At 40.2% G+C, this 8,780-nt stretch overlaps 1 long non-coding RNA gene across 1 annotated transcript; it reads right to left on the bottom strand.

Moving 5' to 3' along the window:
* Positions 1–2,877: 2,877 nt before the first annotated feature.
* LOC121012011 (uncharacterized) lies at positions 2,878–8,462 on the bottom strand. The gene is made up of 2 exons (XR_005781912.1): positions 7,821–8,462; positions 2,878–3,159 (listed from the first exon to the last, which is right to left on the bottom strand). It is a non-coding gene; the product is annotated as an uncharacterized LOC121012011 (long non-coding RNA).
* Between the last annotated feature and the right edge of the window lie 318 nt (positions 8,463–8,780).

The raw sequence follows: 8,780 nt of genomic DNA, 5'->3' as shown, positions 1-8,780 counted from the left end.
ACTGGTGATAAACCTATATGGTCTTCTTTGGATTTTAAACTTTGGTGAAGGGACCATATGGGTGATATTTGACTAAACTGACCTGCATCCCCAATTGCAGGGGAAGCTGTGGTGGCATTCTCTTAATGTACATTTACATCCCTTATTCTGGACACCCAGTTGGCTTCCCTGAAGCCCCATTCTACCCAATGTGATATTATGTGTGGCCCATACATTATTTAAAAGAAAACAACAACAACAACTACTACTACTACTCATAACTGCAAAATTGAGGGAATTCACAGCAAACCTGGATTTCTTTGCACTCTTGAAAAACTTTGGCAATAACAGCATCACATTCCCTGTTGGAAACAATTGGCTGGGCCTTAACAGATGATTTCCTTATGTGGGGCAGGTGCCTTCCATTGCTCATGAGTCCTCATCATCCCTTGTTATATCTTATTTGCTCACACTACTTACTTTCATTTCCTGTTTGTCCTCTATAGACTTTAATTCTTATGATTCCTCCTTTTAGTCATTATCTTGTTCTTGTCACTCAGGTTCTTTTTCCTCAGTGTTGAGGATAGCAAAAGGAATGATGTCATCATGGTGGATACATCCAGTGGCCACTACAATCTGGTACATAAAGCTGAAAGTGAATCAAAGGATTCTCTCTTTCTTCATCCTAATATTGTGGTAATTTGATGGAATGATGATAGGCATAAAAGCAGTTAGTCAATAGTGAGAGAAAGTTTAAGATGGTGTGAGTCTTACAATGGGAGATCAACTATCCTAAAGAGAACAGATGGGGCTTTCTCAATATTTGAGAGTCTAAAAGCAGGAGCCTGGTTTTATGTCTACTTTGGATAATGAATTTTCAAGGTATTTTGGCAAAAGAAAAATTCAAACAAAGGATTCAGCCACCTGTGTCTTCCCTAGACTGTAAACTCTTGAGGGCAATGGCCACATGTCTTTTGTTCACCAGTGTTTGCCCAGTGGTAAGTCCATAGCACATTGGAGACCCTCAGTAGACTGGAAAAATTAAAGCCTCGGTGCCATGATATGTGAGCTCTCCTTGTAACATATGTCCCTAGCTAGGTCAGCCTCAAGGACTCCCAGACAACTGAGTCAGAACCACACCTTACAATTTTTTGAGTGGCTATAGAAATTCCATTTGGATTGAAGCTGCCCAAAATGGTTATAGCACACAGGGAAGAAGAAAGATTTTACAATAGAGGCCAACTATTCATGCATCAAAACATCATTCCCCTCTTGTTCAGCCTTGAAACATCTTCCTTTAATTAATTACTCCTGCATTTGTTTCCTAAGGCTGATGAACAGCTGGCTTGTACTTGAAGTTACACAAAGAACTGGGTTTAGGAGTACATTTTAGTATCCGCTACTTCATCTAATAGCTCTGGGGCATATTTCAAACATCTTGTTATTGAGCCTGCCTATATTATTACCGCCTGTGACCTTCCCTTTGGTAGCTGCCAGGGCTGATTGGAACTCATCTGCTTCTTTCTGAGCAGGGTTATGGGAGGAAGGAAGCTGGAGAGATGTGAATAAGATCTAGATCTGGTACACACTTTGAAGAATACCCAAAGTTTCTTTGAAAATGATTAAGCCATGGCAGTGATATTTTTCTTCCTATATTTCTTCCTGCACTGTAAACAGGTAGCCATGCTGTGCAGTTCCATGTCTCAAGACTTTTTGGCAGGCTGAAAGTAGAATTTTATAGGAAGATCATGATTCTTCCTGTCCTTGAGCTTAGGTGTCCTGGGTAGAGGGGAGCAGCCAGTAATACAGGCCTTTGAGGATGACAAGGTTCACAACTGGTGCAATGTCACTTCTACTACATTCTGTTCGTTAACGTGAATCAGAAGGCCAGCCTGGATTCAACAGGTATTAAAGTAGACCTTGCCTCTTGATGGGAGGCACATTGCAAGTGGCATGAAAATGGAAGATTGGGGCCATTTTGCAATCAGCTTATTCCTTGGAGCCTTTGCATATTTGTTGAGGCCAGAACGCCTGTATCAGATTGACCACAGGTGCTTCTGGCTTTGAGCTTATCTCTAAGCAGTGATTACAAGAGGACTGGACCTCCAAATTAAACACAAATACCTGGAGGACAAGAACTTTTTTCTTTCTTCCTGCACCATTTGCATAACTTAATATCATACTAATCATCTTATTGATAATTCTTTTTGTTCAATTGGAGATGGAAAATTGATGCTCACAAACCTAGGACATTATGTATGTAGTTAATATTTATCTAGAATTACTTTTTTTTTTTTTTTTAATTGCCTGGTAGTTGGACTTAAGAAATATGCTATCTGTGTTCTGGGACTTAAGAAGCCATGAATTTATGTAGAAATTTTGGCCAGTAAAACTCAGGAATACATTTCTTTATAATTTCTTTAAAATAGTCTTAATCCCTATATCCCTGTCCTGTTGAGCTATTGAAATTCATTCATAGCCATTACTGGGGTTCTTATACCCGCCTGTGGGAATTCAAATATCTGTGGAAAGAAGAGAGGAAAGGTCTCTCGGCTCTATCTTGTCACAATTCAAGCCACAATTCATGTGGTTCCTTGGAATTGAACAGAGCTGAGCCTGATATAGGGAGCAGATATCTTCAAGAGGTCCTGTCCACTTGTGCTGTCTTGGAACTATCCCACTTCCATGAGCACAAGCCCAGGCCAGGCTGCTGGAGGATAAGAGAGCACATGGCACAGGCTGAGTCTTTTCTGCTAGGCCACCCCACACCAGCTAGCACCCAGCCCACTTACTGCTGACCTTAATCATTTGCAGGAGCCCCACTGCCATCAGCCAAGCCTAGCCCAAACCAGCAGGATTCCCCAGGCCACTATAGACTTAGGACAATAATAAATGGTGGTTGTTTTAAACTACTAATTTTCATGGTAATTTGTTACACAAGATCAGTATATCAATAGTTAATTAATACACTAGAAGAATCAGTGTATCAGGTTTCTGCAAGGAGGAGAGACTTCGAAGATTTAGTCAAGAGGGGAGGACTGGGTAATTATTCCAGGCAGGGGAAAGAGCTTTTCCTGATTTGGTTTCAGCCTTTCAGTTTATCAATCACAGTTCTCTTAGATAGATGTCATCTTCTTTCTTAGGCTCTTTTTCCCACGTCATTCAACCTCCTCCTGGATTCTGAGGAAATCAGAGCAACTGTAAGCAAGGGACCCCAGCCACCACAAGAACCCTAGGCCTCCTGGGCCAACCTCAGCAACTTCCTTTCCCTTCAACTAAACTCAGGGGACAGGAACACTTGGACCCTTTTGGCAGATTTATATAGTGTTCACCAGGCCCAGGAATCTCCTTGAGTGCCCAATAAAACAAGGTATTTTTGCTCTTGTTTTATTCCCAGGACCTAGACTTTCATTACAAAATAAAATTTAGAAATAAAAATAAAGCTTCCTTCACTCCTGGGGCTTCTACCCTCTTTGCCCATGAGCTGCCCTGCCCTTCTGGTTCTCAGGCTCTTGGTCTGTAACTCTCAGGATTTCCAACTTCCTGCCTCTTCCCCAAACTGATGCCACTTTCCCAGGCACTGGGAGTCACATCTGAAAGGGTCAGTCCCCGGAATTCCTTGTGGTAACAGCGGGGAGACAGCCACTCCTGTCTGTTAATTGGCACAGGAAATGAGCAAAGTTGAATGTGGTTCTCCTGTGATTAGAAACCTTTTAAAACAACAAGCATGGCTGAATCTTTCCTTCAAAGAGGGTTTAGAGTGGGTCGAGAAACCTGAGAAGTATCTAGGTGATTTAATGAAAAAGTTAGATTGGAGTCTTTTCATTTTGTAGAGTGAAAATGTAAAACAAAACAAGAAGTGAAACATTCCTAAATGTTAGAGACTCATGAGTCTCCCTCACACTTCTCTCTGGTGTTGCTAAAATAAATCATACAGAACACATCCCATTTAGTTTCCTTTCCCATTCATCCTCCTTTCCCTCGTGTCTTCATAGCAGGCCTTTTAAGGATCTGAGAGTCTTTTTAAGTGCTGCCTCCTCCCGATTTTGCTCTCTGACAGATGTTGATTTTAATGATTCCCCCTTCTTAGGTTTCAAAACCATCAGGGTGTTTGTTCTTGTAACTAAAAATTAAACTGGAATAAAACTTGTTTTATTTCAGAGAGATCTAGGGAGGAGTTGAGAAGGCCTACCTACAATGTTATTAAGATATGAAGAAAATAATATGTGCACAGAGGCATGCACCGTACCTTTTACCACCTTCGGTAGAATCCACTCACACTTTTGCTTATACAGCTATACACTTATATTTTCTCTTTGTTCCCTAAGTGTTTAACTCAGTCCTGAGCACAGAGTAAGCACTTAATACACTTTTGCTGATGTGAATTGAAGGCCTGGGGTATTTCCTACAGATTAAGCAATTTTGACACCATAATCCCTAAATAATTCCCAGGAAGTGCCTTGCACAATGGTTTCTATTGCAGGCACATTAGGACTCTTGATTCCTGTCTTTTGCTGTTTGTTTCTGGTTCATGTGTCAAGCCACTCACTCACTACCTCTTGGTTCAGTTCTTTAGATAGTCAGAGGAAAATGAGTGATAAGTCCGGGGCAGGACATTTTTATTCTCCGTGTCTCAGAAACTAGATTGCAAAGCAGAGAATTTGTCCTCTTTGCTGAGTAATATAATGATTATCACCCACAAATATTTGGAGAGGGGTGGTCAAATGCAGCAAGAAGAGATGAAGGTACTTTCAATAGAAATGAAACAGTTCCAATTCTGAGGCCTACTCTGAGCATGGGGAAATGTGGGTGAAATATTATAGCAGCAACAGGAATGCTTATTGAACTGTGAAAAGCATTTGCTACATAAAGAGGGCCTTAATTCCTTTGATGTTATCAGGGAGGGATGTATTAGGTTCTGCAAAGCAAGTGGCAATGATCAGCAAATGCATTTTTAAAATGTTCTTCTCCTTTAATATCAGATGACTATAACTTAATCTCTAGTTTGAGGGTTATTCTTCTTACCCCTCCCCCCAAAAGAGGGTGTGGTCAGGGCAATTAAGAAGACCAATTAAGAGGACCATTTTAATTTCTAGAATGAGTCACCATCTTATTCTTACTATTCTGTTGCTTTTGTATTTATGAGAAACATAAATTGAGATGTTGGGATCTCTGAACTAACAAAGAATTGTGTATAAATTACGACTCTATTAATTGAAATAGAAGACTATGGCATTTGATAATCAGATACAAAAATGTCCATAATAATTTGTATTTACTTTCCAAACAGTTCTGTAGAACCAAGTTGGAAATCCTTTAAGAAATTATATTATAAAAATAAAGGCATGGAAAATCAAATTTGATTTTGAAAGGGCAAAAACTGTTTTAAGTAAAAAATGTATTCCCTTTTTCATTCTTTAATATGGGCTAAAGATAAAGAGTCACTGGGGGGAAAATCAAGCTTTGTACTTATTCCCCGTTTCAATTGGTAAAATTCAAAATGGTGCTTAGTGTGGCAGCTAAAAGGAAAATTAATTTAATAGGTTAAAATTACCAGTTGGACAGAACTTGCACCATGAGCGATATGGAAAGATCATGACAATACCAAGATAGCTAGTTTCAGACTGTAGATTTGCTCTCAAAAAGAGCATCTGATCTGTATTTACACCTCGGTAGGTGGGCACTAAAGGGATGCCAGGAATGTGCTTTAGCTGGAATGCTCTGCTAACCAGGGGATTTGGAGAAAAAAGCGATTCCTATTTCTATACCTTTCTTTTGCAACTGTTTACAAATACCATAAAGCTGTGATGTCTGTGTGTCTTATTGATGTGGCTGTAGGATGCAGATTCTGTTCATAAATCCACCCACCCCCTGCCCTCTAAGCCATGTTGTTTAGGTCAGAGCCTGATTCTTGTCCAGTCTATCACTGACTCGCGTTGGAAATTGACACAGAATATATCCCAAACATAGGCATTTGTCTGGAGTCACCTTAATACCATAAATTATATCTGCTTACATTTAGGCTTAGCATCCCCTGTCAGTTTCCGTTGGAAGTTTCAACTCCCCCCTGATTCTGACCCACCCGGTTAATGCATGATCCTCCTTCCCCAAAGCCTGGGAGAATGAGGAAAGACAGGCATTTGATAAAAGCCCATTACCATTCAAGAGAGGGGGAAAAAGAGAGAACAGAGCTGGAGCCACCCCATACCACGACCAGCAGTTGTTGGGTTTAAAATTTCACGTTGGCCTCTTTCTTATTAGACAGCCTAAGCTGGCATCAAGGGGCTATCGACTGTCAAAACAGCAGCCAGAGAAACAATCGACAAAGCCATCCCTTGAGAATGTTGAGTAAACTGGGGAAAATACTGTCAAAGGAGTTAATGTGCAAGCTGGCACCCAATGCCAGACCCAGCGTGAGAACCACTTACGTGGTAATTGTCCCTCCTGGTGTCCCTCGGCTCTGTCAAACACTGCCCCAGGCTTGCCTTTCAGCACAGGAACTGATCTCTTTTTGACAAACTGAAATACACACCCACCCTAAAACCCTACCAGCTGAGGGTGGGGAATGCAGGTGGGAAAGCAAGCAATTCTCTAGCAACCGGTGGGGGGTTCAGTTTCTCCAGACTCCCCTAGGGTCGGGCAAGCTGGGCCAACTGTTTCTGGGAACGCTTGGGTGATATTTATGTGCAGCCCTGGACTCAAGGGGAGATAAAGCCAGACACCAGCTGAATCTCACAAAAACCCTTACACCCAATCCATTTGTAGTTGGAGCTCCTCAGTACCAAAGTCCCGCACCCTCCTTTGTGGCATTTAGAATAATATGCTTCCCCAAAAAGAGAAAGATCCTGTAGTCAGAACCAAAGAGTGCATTGCAGCACCAGCTCTTAGGGCCTGGTGGCAGGGCTCGCTGAAACAGTGTGAAATACTTTAAGTAATAGAGAAAAAGTGTCACTGTAGTGTCACTGTAATTACAAAGGTCAGAAATATGCAATTTGAAATAATGGGATTGAATAGGAAGACAGTAATCCCAAGAGAGGGCTGGGGTTTTATTTGTTTTTTGGGGGGGTGTTTTTGTTTTTGTTTTATATCAAGAGAGACACCTGTCTCAAATTCGAGCGGATGCCTAGACTGCAGAATCCCTTAACATTTTGGAAATCATATCAGTTCACTACTCTGCCAAGTTCTCCAGTCACCCAAAAGAATGAGGAAATAGGGTTTATAAATATAAATAAATACAACTTGTGAAAAAAAGCCACTTGGAAATGATTTTGAACAGGCAGCATATGTATGAACATAAAAAAGTAACTAAGACACCCAAAACAGAAATAAATACAGGTTATAAATAGGCCAATCAAAAAAAATGTCTAATAAATGTGGATAGTTAATTCAGTCATTACTAATTTACAAACTTTAAGTAAAAAGAGCAGTACCATATTTTTTTGCTCTAATCAGCAAATTTAAAAATGATAATGCCAAATGCAATTCATAAAATAAGATTAATGGAAATTTGTATTGCTGCAAGCCATTGGAAAAGCAATTTGATTGTAGGAGTCCAAAATGTTAAAAATACTTGTGTAGTTGTACCCAGTCATTCTGCTATGAAGAAGGGTCTTCCCTCAAGCCCCTGCCATTGAACAGTGTGGAACCACGTGTACAGGTGGCCCCTCTGTGTCTGGACCACTCATAATCCTGACCTTCCATCTTCCAGTCAAAAGATGCCGGTTCATAATTCATTCACTTACTTCTGTGGAAATCTAGACTTTGTGTAGGGTGGGTGCAGACAGGGGCCGATACGTGGCTTTTATTCTCCTTATATTTTGCCCAAGTATCATTCTACTCACCTTTTTGTTGTTGTTCACTTTTTCCTCTTTTGAGGTTGTTAGGGACTCAATCTCATTGGCGATGCAGGTTCCTTTTTAATTTCTTTTTCTTTCTTCTTCTTCTTTTTTTTAATGTGTGATAACCAAAGAGCAATTAGAGGGAAAATGCCTTTATTTTATCAAAAGTATTTTCACATTGCTTTTTTTAGATTTTCTAAATTTTTGACACAGATCATTATTTTTGCCATTAGGAAAAAAGTCCAATTTAAATTACTTCACAATATGAATAAGTTTACAATTTGTATTTAGGGTAAAAACTAAGGTAGTAATTATATAGATTTTTAAAGACTTTTCCAAATAACAATTGAGAAAGAAATTAATTGTGGCAAGGCATGAGCTGTATCTATCAATGCTCAGATAATTAACGTTATTTCAGAAGTTCAGTAAAAATGCTTTCATTGAAGATGAAGTCTGAAATGCCACTGGGGCTCACATTGCTGTTTTCTTATTCATGTTATAAAGGTTCTAAAGAAAGCCTTTCTTTAAAAAATTGCCTTGTAGATAAGGAAAATCAATTAGAACGGATTTCAGTAGTTCATCTTCTATAAAACAGCATCATGCAGTGTTCCATCCAGAAATATTTTTCATCTCCTGCGAAGGTATGAAAATCGCATGGTGGCTTTAGTGTAGTTTTGTTGAGAAATGAAATCAGCACAGGGGCGCCTGGGTGGCTCAGTCGGTTGAGTGACCAACTTCGGCTCAGGTCGTGGCTCAGGTCGTGATCTCACGGTTTGTGAGTTTGAGCCCGGCGTCGGGCTCTGTGCTGACAGCTTGGAGCCTGGAGCCTGCTTCGGATTCTGTGTCTCCCTCTCTCTCGGCCCCTCCCCCACTCGTGCTCTGTCTCTGTCTCAAGAAATAAATAAACATTAAAAAATTAAAAAAAAAAAGAAATGAAATCACTACAACATTGTTCATTTTTGC

The sequence above is a fragment of the Herpailurus yagouaroundi genome, unplaced genomic scaffold (assembly GCF_014898765.1).
Source record: "Herpailurus yagouaroundi ecotype Mexico unplaced genomic scaffold, PumYag 196, whole genome shotgun sequence".
Taxonomy (NCBI): domain Eukaryota; kingdom Metazoa; phylum Chordata; class Mammalia; order Carnivora; family Felidae; genus Herpailurus; species Herpailurus yagouaroundi.
This window is presented reverse-complemented; position numbering and strand designations above follow the sequence as displayed.